Consider the following 20,893-nt stretch of genomic DNA (forward strand, 5'->3'; position numbering starts at 1 on the left):
CGAGGGAAGCTGAGGGTGGCCAGCAGAGATAGATGGGATGGGCCGAGGGTGTCCAGCAGAGATAGATGGGATGGGCCGAGGGTGTCCAGCAGAGATAGATGGGATGGGCCGAGGGTGGCCAGCAGAGATAGATGGGATGGGCCGAGGGAAGCTGAGGGTGGCCAGCAGAGATAGATGGGATGGGCCGAGGGTGGCCAGCAGAGATAGATGGGATGGGCCGAGGGTGGCCAGCAGAGATAGATGGGATGGGCTGAGGGTGTCCAGCAGAGATAGATGGGATGGGCCGAGGGTGTCCAGCAGAGATAGATGGGATGGGCTGAGGGTGGCCAGCAGAGATAGATGGGATGGGCCGAGGGTGTCCAGCAGAGATAGATGGGATGGGCTGAGGGTGTCCAGCAGAGATAGATGGGATGGGCCGAGGGTGTCCAGCAGAGATAGATGGGATGGGCCGAGGGTGTCCAGCAGAGATAGATGGGATGGGCCGAGGGTGTCCAGCAGAGATAGATGGGATGGGCTGAGGGTGTCCAGCAGAGATAGATGGGATGGGCTGAGGGTGGCCAGCAGAGATAGATGGGATGGGCCGAGGGTGTCCAGCAGAGATAGATGGGATGGGCCGAGGGTGTCCAGCAGAGATAGATGGGATGGGCCGAGGGAAGCTGAGGGTGGCCAGCAGAGATAGATGGGATGGGCCGAGGGTGTCCAGCAGAGATAGATGGGATGGGCCGAGGGTGTCCAGCAGAGATAGATGGGATGGGCTGAGGGAAGCTGAGGGTGGCCAGCAGAGATAGATGGGATGGGCCGAGGGTGTCCAGCAGAGATAGATGGGATGGGCCGAGGGTGTCCAGCAGAGATAGATGGGATGGGCCGAGGGTGGCCAGCAGAGCTAGATGGGATGGGCCGAGGGTGGCCAGCAGAGATAGATGGGATGGGCTGAGGGTGTCCAGCAGAGATAGATGGGATGGGCCGAGGGAAGCTGAGGGTGGCCGGCAGAGATAGATGGGATGGGCCGAGGGAAGCTGAGGGTGGCCAGCAGAGATAGATGGGATGGGCCGAGGGTGTCCAGCAGAGATAGATGGGATGGGCCGAGGGTGTCCAGCAGAGATAGATGGGATGGGCCGAGGGTGGCCAGCAGAGATAGATGGGATGGGCCGAGGGAAGCTGAGGGTGGCCAGCAGAGATAGATGGGATGGGCCGAGGGTGGCCAGCAGAGATAGATGGGATGGGCTGAGGGTGGCCAGCAGAGATAGATGGGATGGGCTGAGGGTGGCCAGCAGAGATAGATGGGATGGGCCGAGGGTGTCCAGCAGAGATAGATGGGATGGGCTGAGGGAAGCTGAGGGTGGCCAGCAGAGATAGATGGGATGGGCCGAGGGTGGCCAGCAGAGATAGATGGGATGGGCCGAGGGTGGCCAGCAGAGATAGATGGGATGGGCTGAGGGTGTCCAGCAGAGATAGATGGGATGGGCCGAGGGTGTCCAGCAGAGATAGATGGGATGGGCTGAGGGTGGCCAGCAGAGATAGATGGGATGGGCCGAGGGTGTCCAGCAGAGATAGATGGGATGGGCTGAGGGTGTCCAGCAGAGATAGATGGGATGGGCCGAGGGTGTCCAGCAGAGATAGATGGGATGGGCCGAGGGTGTCCAGCAGAGATAGATGGGATGGGCCGAGGGTGTCCAGCAGAGATAGATGGGATGGGCTGAGGGTGTCCAGCAGAGATAGATGGGATGGGCTGAGGGTGGCCAGCAGAGATAGATGGGATGGGCCGAGGGTGTCCAGCAGAGATAGATGGGATGGGCTGAGGGTGTCCAGCAGAGATAGATGGGATGGGCCGAGGGTGGCCAGCAGAGATAGATGGGATGGGCCGAGGGTGTCCAGCAGAGATAGATGGGATGGGCTGAGGGTGGCCAGCAGAGATAGATGGGATGGGCCGAGGGTGTCCAGCAGAGATAGATGGGATGGGCTGAGGGAAGCTGAGGGTGGCCAGCAGAGATAGATGGGATGGGCTGAGGGAAGCTGAGGGATGGCCAGCAGAAAGAGGTGGGATGGGCTGAGGGAAGCTGAGGGTGGCCAGCAGAGATAGATGGGATGGGCTGAGGGAAGCTGAGGGTGTCCAGCAGAGATAGATGGGATGGGCTGAGGGAAGCTGAGGGTTGGGATGTGGAATTGGAGACAAGTGGGAGTGGAGTTGCTGTGTGAGAGAGAATGATGGTCAAAAGATAAAGGGGGAAAAAAGTCAAAATTAAACATAATAGAAGTACATTTGAATGACACTAGGGGGCAGTGTTTTACAACTAATGCCGGTTTGCCTGAGACTGATGCCATGCAGGTGTCTGTACATATGCATATACACACTCTCTCATTCAAATAAACACATACAAAAACACACACATACGTGTAATAGTGCCAGACATGCACACAAACATATACAGTTGACATTGCTGTTATGATTTCAGTTGTCCTTGATGTCCTTTGTTTTACATTTATTATTATTATAATAATTTTTTTGCATTGTTGTCTGCTGTTTTCTCCTGTCTTTTCCTTTTGTCTCTTTAGTTCACTTGGTTGTTGGTGCATTGAGGGGTTCTTGGGGGAATGGAATTAATTGTATTTATTATTTTTCTTCCTGATTTTCTCAGGGGAGGGGGGGGGGCTGTGGGATGGGTCTGGAATGGTTGAGGGACAGCTATTGGGGAACTGTGGGGGGGATCTTGGAGGGTTCCAGAATGGTTGAGGGACAGCTATTGGGGACCTGTGGGGGGATCTTGGAGGGTTCCAGAATGGTTGAGGGACAGCTATTGGGGACCTGTGGGGGGATCTTGGAGGGTTCGGGTTTCACAAGATTGTGGTCATGAAAAAGGAAACTATGACATATATTTTATATCACTATCATGCACACGCACCCTCACACATAAGGATGGCTCTGTTGTGGAAAGACTGATACATGTTTGATAGTAGTAGTAGACACCCTGACACATAAGGATGGCTCTGAAAGACTGATACATGGTTGATAGTAGTAGTAGACACCCTCACACATAAGGATGTCTCTGAAAGACTGATACATGTTTGATAATAGTAGTAGACACCCTCACACATAAGGATGGCTCTGAAAGACTGATACATGATTGATAGTAGTAGTAGACACCCTGACACATAAGGATGGCTCTGTTGTAGAAAGACTGATACATGGTTGATAGTAGTAGTAGACACCCTCACACATAAGGATGTCTCTGAAAGACTGATACATGTTTGATAATAGTAGTAGACACCCTGACACATAAGGATGGCTCTGTTGTAGAAAGACTGATACATGATTGATAGTAGTAGTAGACACCCTGACACATAAGGATGGCTCTGAAAGACTGATACATGTTTGATAGTAGTAGTAGACACCCTCACACATAAGGATGGCTCAGAAAGACTGATACATGGTTGATAGTAGTAGTAGACACCCTCACACATAAGGATGGCTCTGTTGTAGAAAGACTGATACATGATTGATAGTAGTAGTAGACACCCTCACACATAAGGATGGCTCTGTTGTAGAAAGACTGATACATGTTGTATAGTAGTAGTAGATACCCTCACACATAAGGATGGCTCTGAAAGACTGATACATGTTTGATAGTAGTAGTAGACACCCTGACACATAAGGATGGCTCTGAAAGACTGATACATGGTTGATAGTAGTAGTAGAGACCCTGACACATAAGGATGGCTCTGAAAGACTGATACATGTTTGATAGTAGTAGTAGACACCCTGACACATAAGGATGGCTCTGAAAGACTGATACATGGTTGATAGTAGTAGTAGACACCCTCACACATAAGGATGGCTCTGAAAGACTGATACATGTTTGATAATAGTAGTAGACACCCTGACACATAAGGATGGCTCTGAAAGACTGATACATGTTTGATAATAGTAGTAGACACCCTGACACATAAGGATGGCTCTGTTGCAGAAAGACTGATACATGGTTGATAGTAGTAGTAGACACCCTGACACATAAGGATGGCTCTGTTGTAGAAAGACTGATACATGTTGTATAGTAGTAGTAGACACCCTCACACATAAGGATGGCTCTGAAAGACTGATACATGTTTGATAGTAGTAGTAGACACCCTGACACATAAGGATGGCTCTGAAAGACTGATACATGTTTGATAGTAGTAGTAGACACCCTGACACATAAGGATGGCTCTGAAAGACTGATACATGGTTGATAGTAGTAGTAGAGACCCTGACACATAAGGATGGCTCTGAAAGACTGATACATGTTTGATAGTAGTAGTAGACACCCTGACACATAAGGATGGCTCTGAAAGACTGATACATGTTTGATAGTGTCTTGATGCTGTATGGTGTGAAAGACTGATACATGGTTGATAGTGTCTTGATGCTGTATGGTGTGAAAGACTGATACATGGTTGATAGTGTCTTGATGCTGTATGGTGTGAAAGACTGATACATGGTTGATAGTGTCTTGATGCTGTATGGTGTGAAAGACTGATACATGGTTGATAGTGTCTTGATGCTGTATGGTGTGAAAGACTGATACATGGTTGATAGTGTCTTGATGCTGTATTGTTAGGGTTAGTAGTAGTAGTAGACAGTGATAATGTCTTGATGCTGTATTGTTAGGGTTAGTAGTAGTAGTAGACAGTGATAATGTCTTGATGCTGTATTGTTTGTCCTTCATGTTCTAACACTTTAATGTTACCCCTTCCTTGTGTTTTTGTAATAAATAATAATAAACATTTAAAAAAAAAAGACCTGTTCACCTGCACACACACACACCACAATGAGTACCTGTTCACCTGCACACACACACACCACAATGAGTACCTGTTCACCTGCACACACACACACCACAATGAGTACCTGTTCACCTGCACACACACACACCACAATGAGTACCTGTTCACCTGCACACACACACACCACAATGAGTACCTGTTCACCTGCACACACACACACCACAATGAGTACCTGTTCACCTGCACACACACACACCACAATGAGTACCTGTTCACCTGCACACACACACACCACAATGAGTACCTGTTCACCTGCACACACACACACCACAATGAGTACCTGTTCACCTGCACACACACACACCACAATGAGTACCTGTTCACCTGCACACACACACACCACAATGAGTACCTGTTCACCTGCACACACACACACCACAATGAGTACCTGTTCACCTGCACACACACACACCACAATGAGTACCTGTTCACCTGCACACACACACACCACAATGAGTACCTGTTCACCTGCACACACACACACCACAATGAGTACCTGTTCACCTGCACACACACACACACACAGAGCAGCATCCCCCCCACACACACATCACATCACACACTTCTCACAAAGTCTGAGCTGTCACACAGAAGGCTACTGGTTCAGTAACGTAGCTTAAACCTGAGTTGGGTTACATTGTAATATTATGTTTCGTGACGTGAGGTTAAACTGCACCATTGATCAAATCAAATCAAATTGAATTTGTCCCCGAATACAACGCGTTGTAGAAAATACTTACACGCCCTTAACCAACAATGAGGAGTGTTTTTTTAAGTAAGTAACAAAATATTAGCAGAAGAGTGGCAGTGGCAAGAAAAAGTATGTGGACCCTTCTGTATAAATTGGTCATCAAATTTGATCTGATCTTCATCTTAGTCACAACAATAGACAAACACAGTCTGCTTAACCTAATAACACGCCAATTATTGTATTTTTCTTGTCTATATTGAATACATAATTTAAAACCTGTCTGGGACTGGGGTTCCGCCAACAGCCAATGAAATTGCAGGGCATCAAATTCAATCAACAGAAATCTCATAATTCTAATTTCTCAAAACATACAAGTATTAGACACCATTTTACAGATAAAATTCTCGTTAATCCAAACACAGTGTCCGATTTCAAAAAGGCTTTTTGGCGAAAGCAGAACATATCATTATATTAGGTCAGAAACTAGTCACAGAAAGCGTACAGCCATTTTCCAACCAAAGAGAGGAGTCACAAAAAGCAGAAATAGAGATTAATCACTAACCTTTGATATTCTTCATTAGATGACACTCCCGGGACAACATGTTACACAATACATGTATGTTTTGTTCGATCAAGTTCATATTTATATCCAAAAACCTCAGTTTACATTTGGCTTTGCCTCCAAAACATCCCGTGAATTTGCACAGAGCCACATCAAATCACAGAAATACTCATAATAAACATTGATAAAAGATACAAGTGTTATTCACAGAATTAAAGATATACTTCTCCTTGATGCAACCGCTGTGTCAGATTTCAAAAAAACTTTACGGAAAAAGCACACCATGCTATAATCTGAGTACAGCGCTCAGAGTCCAAACAAACCATAAAAATATCCGCCATGTTGTGGAGTCAACAGATGTCAGAAATAGTATTATAAATATTCACTTACCTTTGATGATCTTCATCAGAATGTAATCCCAGGAATTCCAGTTCCACAATAAATGTTTGATTTGTTCCATAAAGTTCATCATTTATGTCCAAACACCTCCTTTTTGTTCGCGCGTTTAGCCCAGTATTCCACATTCATGACGCGTGCGATCATTAGGAGCAGACGAAAAGTCAAAAGTTCCGTTACAGTCCGTAGAAATATGTCAAACGAAGTATAGAATCAATCTTTAGGATGATTTTAACCTCTTTGGGCTGCAGGGGCAGTATTGAGTAGCCTGGATAAAAGGTGCCCATTTCAAACGGCCTCGTACTCAATTCTTGCTCGTACAATATGCATATTATTATTACTATTGGATAGAAAACACTCTCTAGTTTCTAAAACCGTTTGAATTATATCTGTGAGTAAAACAGAACTCATTTTGCAGCAAACTTCCTGACAGGAAGTGGAAAATCTGAAATCGATGCTCTGTTCTATGGCCTGCCTATAAATGTCCTTGATATTTATTAGTATACATGCACTTCATACGTCTTCCACTAGATGTCGACAGGCAGTGAGAGAAGAAATGGAGTGTATAACTTGATCTGGGGTCGAATAAAAGCTCTTTGTATGACGTGTCACCAGTTTCCTGTTTTCTGGAGAGCGCGAGAAGGGACCTGGTATTGCCTTCTGATAAGCTGTCATTATAGACGACTAATATCACCGGCTTTGATTTTATTTGATACATGTGACAATATCATCATAAAGTATGTTTTTTCAATATAGTTTTATTAGATTATTGAAATTTTTTCGGGACGTTAAGCGTGTTGCTTTGTCTGCGTCTGTTCACGAAGGAGAGCTTCGCGCCACTTTGCTAGCTTTCCGTGCTAATTGACTGGAGAAGAGGACATTCTAAATCCAAACAACGATTGTTCTGGACAAAGGACCCCTTGTACAACATCTGATGGAAGATCGTCAAAAGTAGGACCCATTTTATGATGTTATTTCATATATCTGTCGAACATGTTGTACTAGTCGTTTGCGCCCAGGTTTTGGGTACTCTCTCGCTAAGCTGGATGTCGTAATGAAGTTATTTTTAGAATTCTAACACGGCGATTGCATTAAGAACTACTGTATCTATCATTTCCTATACAACATGTATTTTTTAGTAACGTTTATGTATAGTTATTTGGTCAGAATAGTTGAGTGTCATAAAAATATCCGCACATTCTGGGAAAAAGATGCTACGTTAGCAAAATGTATAACCACTGATTTCAGCTCTAAATATGCACATTTTCGAACAAAACATAAGTGTATGTATAACCTGATGTTATAGGACTGTCATCTGATGAAGCTTATCAAGGTTAGTCAAAAATTATATATCTTTTGCTGGTTTATTCGCTATCGCTAACGTGCCTATTGCTATCGCTAACGTGCCTTGATGAATGAATGCGGACTAGTGTGGTAGGCTATTGTAGTAAGCTAATATAATGCTATATTGTGTTTTCGCTGTAAAACACTTAAAAAATCGGAAATATTGGCTGGATTCACAAGATGTTTGTCTTGTGTTTGTCTCTTTGCTGTACACCATCGATTTTTCAGAATTTTTTTATGATGAGTATTTAGGTATTTGACGTTGATGTCTGTAATTACTCTGGCTGCTTCGGTCCTATTTGTGACGGTAGCTGTGATGGTAGCTGCAATGTAAAACTGATTTATACCTCAAATATGCACATTTTTAGAACAAAACATAGATTTATTGTATAACATGTTATAAGACTGTCATCTGATGAAGTTGTTTCTTGGTTAGTTTGGTTGGTTCTTGGTTAGTTAGGTTGGCTTTGTGCATGCTACCTGTGCTGTGAAAAATGTCTGTCCTTTTTTGTATTTGGTTGTGAGCTAACATAAATATATGTGGTGTTTTCGCTGTAAAACATTTAAAAAATCTGACATGTTGGCTGGATTCACAAGATGTTTATCTTTCATATGCTGTATTGGACTTGTTAATGTGTCAAAGTTAAATATTTCTAAAAAATATATTTTGAATTTCGCGCCCTGCACTTGAAGTGGCTGTTGTCATATTGTGCCCGGCTTCGGGCTTGCAGCCAGAAGAAGTTAACATAAATCTTCAATAATGTTCCAACCAGAGAATTCCTTTGTCTTCAGAAATGCAATGGAACTCAAGCTAACTCTCACATGAACGCGCATGGTCAGCTCGTGGCACTCTGGGAGAGACCTTACTCAATCCCCTCTCATTCGCCCCCACTTCACAGTAGAAGCATCAAACAAGGTTCTAAAGACTGTTGACATCTAGTGGAAGCCTTAGGAAGTGCAATCTGACCCCATAGACGCTGTGTATTCGATAGGCCAAGAGTTGAAAAACTACAAACCTCAGATTTCCCACTTCCTGGTTGGATTTTATATATATTAGCAACTGGGACTGAGTAGCAGGCAGTTTACTCTGGGCACGCTTTTCATCCAAACGTGAAAATGCTGCCCCCTATCCCAAACAAGTTAAACATTCACAGCGAAAAATTTGAATCCCTAGGCTAATGACTTCTCCAAAAGATAATTGGAGTCAGGAGTCAACTAACCTTGAGTCGAATCAATGAATTTGGAGATTTTGGTTAGAGCTGCCCTGCCCCATAAAAAACGCTCACAAAATGTGAGTTTGCTATACCATGCCTCAAACAAAAGACCCATGATTAAGAATTGTTACCTTGCAAGCTGGAAAGGTTACAAAAGTATCTCTAAAAGTCAGTCCACGGTAAGACAAATTGTCTATAAATGGAGAAAGTACAGCACTGTTGCTACTCTCCCTAGGATTGGCTGTCCTGCAAAGATGACTGCAAGAGCACAGAGCAGAATGCTCAATGAGGTTAAGAAGAATCCTAGAGTGTCAGCTAAAGACTTCATCTCTGTTGACGAGTCTACACTACGTAAAACACTGAACCAGATTGGTGTTCATCAGTAGGACACCACGGTAGAAGCCACTGCTGTTCAAAGAAAACTGCACGTCTGAAGTTTGTTGCAAAAGAGCACCTGGATGTTCCACAGCACTTCTGGCAAAATATTCTGTGGACAAATGAAACTACAGTTGAGTTGTTTGGAAGTAACACTCAACACTATGTGTGGAGAAAAAAAAGGCACAGTGCACCAACATCAAAACCTCATCCCAACTGTAAAGTATGGTGGAGGGAGCATCATGGTTTGGGGCTGCTTTGCTGTTTCAGGGCCTGGACAGCTTGCTACTATCGATGGAAAAATGAACTCCCAAGTTTATCAAGACATTTTGCAGGAGAATGTAAGAATGTAAGTCCGCCAATTGAAGCTCAACAGAAGTTTTTATTTATTTATTTTTTTATTTCACCTTTATTTAACCAGGTAGGCTAGTTGAGAACAAGTTCTCATTTACAACTGCGACCTGGTCAAGATAAAGCAAAGCAGTTCGACACAAACAACAAAAGAGTTACACATGGAATAACAAATATACAGTCAATAATACAATAGTAAAAGTATATATACAGTGTGTGCAAATGAGGTAAGATAAGGAAGGTAAGGCAATAAATAGGCCATGGTGGTGAAGTAATTACAATATACCAATTAAACACTGGAATGGTAGATGTGCAGAAGATGAGTGTGCAAGTAAAGATAATGGGGTGCAAAGGAGCAAGATAAATAAATAAATACAGTATGGGGATGAGGTAGTAGGATGGGATATATACAGATGGGCTATGTACAGCTGCAGCGATCGGTTAGCTGATGTTTAGAGTTAGTGAGGGAAATGTAAGTCTCCAGCTTCAGCGATTTTTGCAATTCCTTACAGTCAATGGCAGCAGAGAACTGGAAGGAAAGGTGGCCAAAGGAGGTGTTGGCTTTGGGGATGACCAGTGAGATATACCTGCTGGAACGCGTGCTATGGGTGGGTGTTGTTATCGTGACCAGTGAGCTGAGATAAGACGGAGCTTTTACCTAGCATTGACTTATCGACGACTTGGAGCCAGTGGGTTTGGCGACGAATATGTAGCGAGGGCCAGCCAACGATACTATACAGGTCGCAGTGGTGGGTAGTATAAGGCGCTTTGGTAACAAAACGGACGGCACTGTGATAGACTACATCCAGTTTGCTGAGTAGAGTGTTGGAGGCTATTTTGTAGATGACATCGCCAAAGTCGAGGATTGGTAGGATAGTCAGTTTTACGAGGGTAAGTTTGGCAGCATGAGTGAAGGAGGCTTTGTTGCGAAAATAGAAAGCCGATTGTAGATTTGACTTTGGATTGGAGATGCTTAATGTGAGTCTGGAAGGAGAGTTTACAGTCTAACCAGACACCTAGGTATTTGTAGTTGTCCACGTATTCTAGGTCAGAACCGTCCAGGGTGGTGATGCTAGTCATGCGGGCAGGCAGGCAGTGAACGGTTGAAGAGCATGCATTTGGTTTTGCTAGCATTTAAGAGCAGTTACCCATCAGCCCCGGCAGCACAGAACACACACATCCGCACGCACGCACGCACGCACACACACACACACACACACACACACACACACACACACACTGTAGATACTTTAATATGAGATGGAACGGCAGTATTTAAGCCTCTTTCCTCTGACAATGAACATAAAGGTCAATCCATGAATTATATCTGTTTACAATTCAAGTCTTTGATCTTTTAATGGTAACAAACTGATTTTTTTTTTTAAATCATCTGTCCTTCACAGTGGTATATCAGTATGGTAAATCACAGTGGTATATCAGTATGGTAACTTCCTTCAAACTAGACACAGAGACATAAACATGGTATCCACGAGTTCATCTGACTCTGGGTCAGTAGATAAAGGGCCCCATCTGACTCTGGGTCAGTAGATAAAGGGCTTCATCTGACTCTGGGTCAGTAGATAAAGGGCCTCATCTGACTCTGGGTCAGTAGATAAAGGGCTTCATCTGACTCTGGGTCAGTAGATAAAGGGCCTCATCTGACTCTGGGTCAGTAGATTAAGGGCCTCATCTGACTCTGGGTCAGTAGATAAAGGACCTCATCTGACTTTGGGTCAGTAGATAAAGGACTTCATTGCCAAAATCCTGATGTATCCCTTTAAAGTATTTTTTTTAATCTGCAAATCAGTGGGTGACAATGACATGGACATGTTGATATCCATACCAGCATTGTACTCCCAGTGTTTCAGAGTGTAAAATACACAAACAACAGCCTATCAGTGTTTCAGAGTGTAAAATACACAAACAACAGCCTATCAGTGTTTCAGAGTGTAAAATACACAAACAACAGCCTATCAGTGTTTCAGAGTGTAAAATACACAAACAACAGCCTATCAGTGTTTCCCAAACTCTGTCCTCAGGAAGGTGGTTTTTACGTTTTTACTACACAGCTGATTTAAATGATCAAAGCTTGATGATAAATTCATTATTTGAATCAGCCGTGTAGTGTTAGGGCAAAACCTAAACGTGCACCCCTTGGGGTCCCGAGAACCGAGTTTGGGAAACGCTGACCTAATATGTAGTCCAAATTTGCTGGCGGGCAATGAGGAGATTCCTCTCCGCATATTATTAACCCTAACCTCTAACCCCTGACCCTAACTGACCAGACGGTGGTGTTAAGGTAGGACTTCCTCCACTCACCCACATACCCAGCAACCGCTGCTCACGAGGAATGTCAGTCAAGAGTTTAACTAGTGAACGGAAAGGCTATCCTTCGAAGAGCTATCCCAGGGCAATTCAACTACATTCTTATAGGGGACACATGGTGTCATTTTTTTAAACCAAGACTGTGATTATCACAGAGGGGAACAGAAGGTACATACATATTCCAGAGTCTCTTAGCTTTCGGTAATGGGGTCATAATAGTTTACAGACAAAACAGTTCAAACTCTGGAGACAAATTAATAGTTAGAAAATAAATATATCATGCCACATTGGTTTGTGAAACTGCCGTAAGCTTCTGTTGACCACAGTGAGCTTTTCTCTGGTTTTGAATTTGAATGTACTGAAATTGAAAACTGAATGATCAACTTGAAATTGTTGTTTTTAAACCGTGATACACAGACAATGAGTGCAATATCTACCATTTTGAAACGGAATATATAAATAATACATTTGAATCAAGTAAATTTAAAGAGAATTTGAAAACCGCTGAATTCAGTTTCAAATCATAAAATACAAGTTCAATTTGTGAAATCAATGATTCAATTTGTGCATTACAAATTCAAAAATATTAAAGTCAAATTCAAAATCCTAATTAATAAAAAATGTAATATATCGAATTCAAATACAATTTATGTTGGCACTGAAATCGCTGTGGCCCAAGAGAGTCATTTTCTTAATACAACATACAATCTAAATGCTTTGTTTTGGCAGAAATACCTTCTGGAACTTTCATGTGCCTTAACAAGTGTGTATGTTTATCTGTAAATACAAGTACCATTGTTAAATTTAGAGCCTAGTTGGTTTAACCACGGAAAAAGACAGGGACCTTCCCAATTGCCACCCTTGGCTGAGATAATGCCATGTAGCCTGCCATGTAGTATGCTTCTGTCTATAACATGATTATTAAATGATTACCTCATCGTCTGTCTATAACATGATTATTAAATGATTACCTCATCTTTCTGTCTATAACATGATTATTAAATGATTACCTCATCTTTCTGTCCATAACATGATTATTAAATGATTACCTCATCTTCTGTCTACAACATGATAATTAAATGATTACCTCATCTTCTGTCTATAACATGATTATTAAATGATTACCTCATCGTCTGTCTATAACATGATTATTAAATGATTACCTCATCTTTCTGTCAATAACATGATTATTAAATGATTACCTCATCGTCTGTGTATAACATGATTATTAAATGATTACCTCATCGTCTGTCTATAACATGATTATTAAATGATTACCTCATCGTCTGTCTATAACACGATTATTAAATGATTACCTCATCGTCTGTCTATAACACGATTATTAAATGATTACCTCATCGTCTGTCTATAACATGATTATTAAATGATTACCTCATCTTCTGTCTATAACATGAGCTGCTCAGTATATGTAGATAATCATTGCTACCGTGGCCTTTTTTAACGATATAACGTCAGCCATGGAGAACTGTAAAAGTGTTGCTCTCTGTTCTCTCTGAACTGTAAAAGTGTTGCTCTCTGTTCTCTCTGAACTGTAAAAGTGTTGCTCTCTGTTCTCTCTGAACTGTAAAAGTGTTGCTCTCTGTTCTCTCTGAACTGTAAAAGTGTTGCTCTCTGTTCTCTCTGAACTGTAAAAAACTGCTCCCAACAACGTTGCTACTCTGAATTTAGCAATCGACAAAGGTCAGTGGGTTGGTTGGCTGCTTGGTCCTTTTTTGGTGGGTGATTCTGTCACGTTCGTCATACGAAGGAGACCCAAAGCGCAGCGTGATGTGAATACATCTTCTTTAATGACAACGAAGAACAATAAACAAACTAATACAAAAATAACAAAACGAACGCGAAGCTAAATATAACGAGTGCAGACATGCGACATCACATAGACAATCACCCACAAACCAAACTTGGAAAATGGCAACCTAAATAGGATCCCCAATCAGAGACAACGATAAACAGCTGCCTCTGATTGGGAACCAATCCAGGCCACCATAGACCTACGTATTGCTAGACTACACCTACAACCTAGACATACAAAAACCCTAGACCAGACAAAAACACACATACTACCCTCGTGACACCCTGACCTAACCAACATAATAAAGAAAACAAAGATAACTAAGGTCAGGGCGTGACAAAAGGTTAAATCAAATAAAAACAAAAAAAATATAGAGGGGTGTGTCATAATTATTAAGTTAATTAGAATGAATTGAGTGTTAGAAATAATACTTTATGACATATTGAATATTGTACATAATATTAGCATCAACGTACATTATTGTTTAATTCAATTTCATATATTTAATTGTTTCCTATTTAATTAAATTGTTTTGTTCCATGTTGTTCCATCTTTTGGTTCAACCATAATGCACAATAAGCATCATCAAAAGGGGGAACATATTGGGTGCTGATAAGCTGTAGAAAGAAAGATATTCATTCATAAGACTTGTTCATAAAAGAGAGAATCGTTCATAAGAAGGGCCTGAGATCACAACACAGTTTTGACACACAACACAATGCCACTGTTGCCAGAGAATTTAATGTTAATTTCTCTACCATAAGCCACCTCCAACATCTTTTGAGAGAATTTGGCAGAACGTCCAACCGGCCTCACAACCGCAGGCCATGAGTAAGCACGCCAGCCTAGGACCTCCACATCCGACTTCTTCACCTCGTCTGAGACCAGCCATCCGGACAGCTGATGAAACTGTGGGTTTGCACAAACAAAGAATTTCTGCACAAACTGTCAGAACCCGTCTCAGGGAAGCTCATCTGTGTGCTCGTCGTCCTCACCAGGGACTTGACCTGACTGCAGTTCAGTGTCGTAACTGACTTCAGTGGCAAATGTTCACCTTCGATGGCCACTGGCACGCTGGAGAAGTGTGCTCATCCTCAGATGAATCCCGGTTTCAACTGATTTGCTGATGTCAACATTGTGAACAGCGTGCCTCATGGTGGCGGTGGGGTTATGGTATGGGCAGGCATAAGCATATGGACAACGAACACAATAGCATTTTAATTGATGGCAATTTTAATGCACAGAGATATCGTGACGAGATCTTGAGTCCCATTGTCGTGCCATTCCTCCCACGTAATCACCTCATGTTTCAGCATGATAATGCACAGCCCCATGATGCAAGTATCTGGACGCAATTCCTGGAAGCTGAAAATGTCCCAGTTCTTTCATGGCCTGCATACTCACCAGACATGTCACCCATTGAGCATGTTTGGGATGCTCTGGATCGAAGTGTACGACAGCGTGTTCCAGTTCCCGCCAATATCCAGTAACTTCACACAGCCATTTGAAGAGGAGTGGGACAACATTCCACAGGCCACAGGCCACAATCAACAGCCTGATGTGTCGGGCTGCGTGAGGCAAATGGTCACACCAGATACTGACTGGTTTTCTGATCCACACCCCTACTTTTTTTTTAAAGGCATCTGTGACCAACAGATGCATATCTGTATTCCCAGTCATGTGAAATCCATAGATTAGGACCTAATGAATTTATTTAAATTGACTGATTTCCTCAAATGAACTGTAACTCAGTAAAATCTTTGTAATTGTTGCATGTTGTGTTCATGTTTTTGTCCAGTGTACATCGCACAGTTCGGGCTTGATCCGATTTATCTCTAGAGAAACTGCAGTGAGAAAATGGGCACTGAGTTCACAAAAAAACCCCGAAGGAAATGTAATTCAAAATAATTGAACCGACATCGCTCAACACTAGCGACCAATGAACTTTCATTTGTAGACAGACACATTGTTAATCCTACCCTCTACTCTAAACCCTGACCCTGAGAAAAAAGGTCACATTTTTACTGTATAAGCAATCAATCAATCATATGGAGTGTATGGACAATTTCTATGAATTGATTCGGTAAATGTTGCACCCTGCTCAAATATCATATGGAAACTGTATATACAGGTCATATTCTTCATGGAAGATACATCTGAGTTATCCACCTGTCACGTTCTGACCTTAGCTCCTTTGTTATGTCTTTATTTTAGTTTGGGCGTGAGTTGGGGTGGGCATTCTATGTTGTTTTTTCTATGTTTTGTTCTATTGTTCTATTTCTATGTGTTTGGCCTAGTATGGTTCTCAATCAGAGGCAGGTGTCAGTCGTTGTCTCTGATTGGGAGCCATATTTAGGTAGTCTGTTTTTCATTGTGTTTTGTGGGTGATTATTTTCTGTTCTGTGTTTTGCTTCACCGTACAGGACTGTTCGTTTTGTCAGTTTATTGTTTTTGTTCAGTGTTCAGTTTCTTATTAAAACAATATGGACACTTACCACGCTGCGCATTGGTCCTCCTCTTCTTCCAACCTCGACAAGCGTTACACCACCCATTATCTGAGTTATCCACCCATTATCTGAGATATCCACCCATTATCCGAGTTATCCACCCATTATCTGAGATATCCACCCATTATCCAAGTTATCCACCCATTATCAGAGTTATCAGCCCATTATCAGAGTTATCCACCCATTATCAGAGTTATCCACCCATTATCAGAGTTATCCACCCATTATCAGAGTTATATACCATTTATCAGAGTTATCCACCCATTATCAGAGTTATCCACCCATTATCAGAGTTATCCACCCATTATCTGAGTTATCCACCCATTATCTGAGTTATCCACCCATTATCAGAGTTATCCACCCATTTGTAACGGATGTGAAATGGCTAGCTAGTTAGCGGGTACGCGCTAGTAGCATTTCAATCAGTTACGTCACTTGCTCTGAGACTTAAGTAGTGTTGCCCCTTGCTCTGCAAGGGCCGCGGCCTTTGTGGAGCGATGGGTAACGACCGTGCTTTGTGGGCGACCGTTGTTGATGTGTGCAGAGGGTCCCTGGTTCGCGCCCGTGTCGAGGCGAGGGGACGACGTAAAGTTATACTGTTACATTGATGCTGTTGACCCGGATCACTGGTTGCTGCGGAAAAGGAGGAGGTCGAAAGGGGGGTGAGTGTAACGGATGTGAAATGGCTAGCTAGTTAGCGGGTACGTGCTAGTAGCATTTCAATCAGTTACGTCACTTGCTCTGAGACTTAAGTAGTGTTGCCCCTTGCTCTGCAAGGGCCGTGGCTTTTGTGGAGCGATGGGTAACGACGCTTCGTGGGTGTCAGTTGTTGATGTGTGCAGAGGGTCCCTGGTTCGCGCCCGTGTCGGGGCGAGGGGACGGTTTAAAAATATACTGTTACACATTATCAGAGTTATCTACCCATTATCAGAGTTATCTACCCATTATCCGAGTTATCCACCCATTATCCGAGTTATCTACCCATTATCAGAGTTATCCACCCATTATCAGAGTTATCCACCCATTATCAGAGTTATCTACCCATTATCCGAGTTATCTACCATTATCTGAGTTATCCACGCATTATCCGAGTTATCCACCCATTATCTGAGTTATCCACGCATTATCCGAGTTATCCACCCATTATCCGAGTTATCCACCCATTATCCGAGTTATCCACCCATTATCTGAGTTATCTACCCATTATCTGAGGTATCTACCCATTATCAGAGTTATCCACCCATTATCCGAGATATCCACCCATTATCAGAGTTATCCACCCATTATCTGAGTTATCCACCCATTATCTGAGTTATCTACCCATTATCAGAGTTATCCACCCATTATCTGAGTTATCCACCCATTATCTGAGTTATCCACCCATTATCTGAGTTATCCACCCATTAAGCAGTCATACATTGTGGTGTGAGGAAGGCGACTAGAGAGAGTTGACAGGTCTTGTTGTGGTGTGAGGAAGGCGACTAGAGAGAGTTGACAGGTCTTGTTGTGGTGTGAGGAAGGTGACTAGAGAGTTGACAGGTCGTGGTGTGAGGAAGGTGACTAGAGAGTTGACAGGGCGTGTTGTGGTGTGAGGAAGGTGACTAGAGAGAGTTGACAGGGCGTGTTGTGGTGTGAGGAAGGTGACTAGAGAGTTGACAGGGCGTGTTGTGGTGTGAGGAAGGTGACTAGAGAGAGTTGACAGGTCGTGTTGTGGTGTGAGGAAGGTGACTAGAGAGTTGACAGGTCGTGTTGTGAGGAAGGTGACTAGAGAGTTGACAGGTCGTGGTGTGAGGAAGGTGACTAGAGAGTTGACAGGTCGTGGTGTGAGGAAGGTGACTAGAGAGTTGACAGGGCGTGTTGTGGTGTGAGGAAGGTGACTAGAGAGAGTTGACAGGTCGTGGTGTGAGGAAGGTGACTAGAGAGAGTTGACAGGTCGTGTTGTGGTGTGAGGAAGGTGACTAGAGTTGACAGGTCGTGTTGTGGTGTGAGGAAGGTGACTAGAGAGTTGACAGGTCGTGTTGTGGTGTGAGGAAGGTGACTAGAGAGTTGACAGGTCTTGTTGTGGTGTGAGGAAGGTGACTAGAGAGTTGACAGGTCGTGGTGTGGTGTGAGGAAGGTGACTAGAGAGAGTTGACAGGTCGTGTTGTGGTGTGAGGAAGGTGACTAGAGAGTTGACAGGTCGTGTTGTGGTGTGAGGAAGGTGACTAGAGAGAGTTGACAGGTCGTGTTGTGGTGTGAGGAAGGTGACTAGAGAGTTGACAGGTCGTGTTGTGGTGTGAGGAAGGTGACTATAGAGCGTTGACAGGTCGTGGTGTGAGGAAGGTGACTAGAGAGTTGACAGGTCGTGTTGTGGTGTGAGGAAGGTGACTAGAGAGAGTTGACAGGGCGTGTTGTGGTGTGAGGAAGGTGACTAGAGAGTTGACAGGTCGTGTTGTGGTGTGAGGAAGGTGACTAGAGAGTTGACAGGTCGTGGTGTGAGGAAGGTGACTAGAGAGTTGACAGGTCGTGGTGTGAGGAAGGTGACTAGAGAGAGTTGACAGGTCGTGGTGTGAGGAAGGTGACTAGAGAGAGTTGACAGGTCGTGTTGTGGTGTGAGGAAGGTGACTAGAGAGAGTTGACAGGTCGTGTTGTGGTGTGAGGAAGGTGACTAGAGTTGACAGGTCGTGTTGTGGTGTGAGGAAGGTGACTAGAGAGTTGACAGGTCGTGGTGTGAGGAAGGTGACTAGAGAGTTGACAGGTCGTGTTGTGGTGTGAGGAAGGTGACTAGAGAGTTGACAGGTCGTGGTGTGAGGAAGGTGACTAGAGAGTTGACAGGTCGTGGTGTGAGGAAGGTGACTAGAGAGAGTTGACAGGTCGTGGTGTGAGGAAGGTGACTAGAGAGTTGACAGGTCTTGTTGTGAGGAAGGTGACTAGAGTTGACAGGTCGTGGTGTGAGGAAGGTGGTAGCTCTATTTACATAAATACACTCTCGGTCCAACACACCCCTGGACATTTTTAGACGCGGTGAAGCGAGAGAGGCTGACAGGGTAGAGGAGAGAGGACAGAACCAGTACTTCGTGGGCTGCAGTGATTAGACGCCCGAGCCGGTCATTTTGTAAAAGTTTAATCTCAAGGTCCAAAATTGAAGGGATATTTTGCTTGAAGATGTGCCCACTCCGGTTGAGACATGAACACACTGCCGTGAAATCAGAAGAGCTGGAGTCTCCTGCTTTTGGTCCTGGTGACAGGGTGTGCAGGGTTTACTTACAGCCCAACACTAACAAACCTGATTCAGCTAATCAAGGTATTGACGACTGGTTGATTAGTTGAATAGTGTGTTAGTACAGGGCTGGAACTGAAGCCTGTATCTTTTCAGCGGGAGTGAAGAATACGACACTGTGGTCCAATCTCAAATATAGTACCCTGCTCTTGTAGTGAACTACTGTAGACCAGAAGAGGTGCCGTTTCAGAAAACACAAACTAAAACCACAGTGTCCACTGAATCTGACATTTAGTCGAGCGAGAAAAGACAAGAGTTCTGAAAACACAACAGTTTATTTCCTTAAAATATCATCATCGTTGTCATGGTAACTAACAGACAAATGAACATTCAGGTTTCGTTTTTTTTCTCCAATAACTCTTCTTTTTATATAAAAGTATACAAACTAACAAAGACAAGTCCCCGTCACCCACCATGTAAGGGGTAGAGTAAGGAACCCCCCCACGGTGACCCCTGACCCCTGCAGACCCCAGAGGGCAACTGTGACACGGTACACACATCAGGTACTACAGCTGTCACTTATCATTAAATAACGTGTACAGAGCCTTCAGAAAGTCCTCCTTGACTTTTTCTCCGTTACAAAGTGGGATTAAATTAGATTTCACTGTCATTTTTGGTCGACTATCTACACAAAATACTCTGTCATGTCAAAGTGGTAGAAAAATCTAACATTTATTACAAATGAATGAAAAATAAAACACTAATATATCTTGATTAGATCAGTATTCACCCCCCCCTGAGTCAATACATGTTAGAATCACCTTTGTCAGCGATTACAGCTGGGAGTCTTTTAGGGTACATCTCTAAGTGCTTTGCTCACCCAAATTGTTCAATATTTGCCCAATATTCTTTAAAAAAAATGATTCTAGTTCTGTCAAGTTGGTTGTTGATCATTCTTAGAAATTTTTTCAAGTCTTGCCAGAGATTTCCAAGTAGATTTAAGTCAAAACCGTAACTAGGTCACTCAGGAGAATTCAATGTCGTCTTGGTAAGCAACTCCTGTATAGATTTGGTCTTGTGTTTTAGGTTATTGTCCTGCTGAAAGGTGATCTCCTCTCCCAGTGTCTTGTGGAAAATAGACTGGACCAGGTTTTCCTCAAGCATTTTGCCTGTGCTCAGCTCTATTCCGTTTCTTTTTATCCTAAAAACCTCCCTAGTCCTTGCTGATGACAAGCATACCCATAACATGATGCAGCCACCACTATGCTTGATAATATGAAGAGTGGTACTTACTGATG

General features: G+C 43.4%; 1 long non-coding RNA gene across 1 annotated transcript in view; it reads right to left on the bottom strand.

Moving 5' to 3' along the window:
• Nucleotides 1-19,911: 19,911 nt before the first annotated feature.
• The window catches only part of LOC129817825 (uncharacterized), a 3,712-nt gene continuing 2,730 nt past the window's right edge, over nt 19,912-20,893 (bottom strand). Inside the window, exon 2 of the long non-coding RNA XR_008753790.1 lies at nt 19,912-20,893. This exon is cut by the window's right edge and continues 1,343 nt beyond it. This is a non-coding gene — a long non-coding RNA (uncharacterized LOC129817825).

This window comes from Salvelinus fontinalis, chromosome 20 (assembly GCF_029448725.1).
Source record: "Salvelinus fontinalis isolate EN_2023a chromosome 20, ASM2944872v1, whole genome shotgun sequence".
Taxonomy (NCBI): domain Eukaryota; kingdom Metazoa; phylum Chordata; class Actinopteri; order Salmoniformes; family Salmonidae; genus Salvelinus; species Salvelinus fontinalis.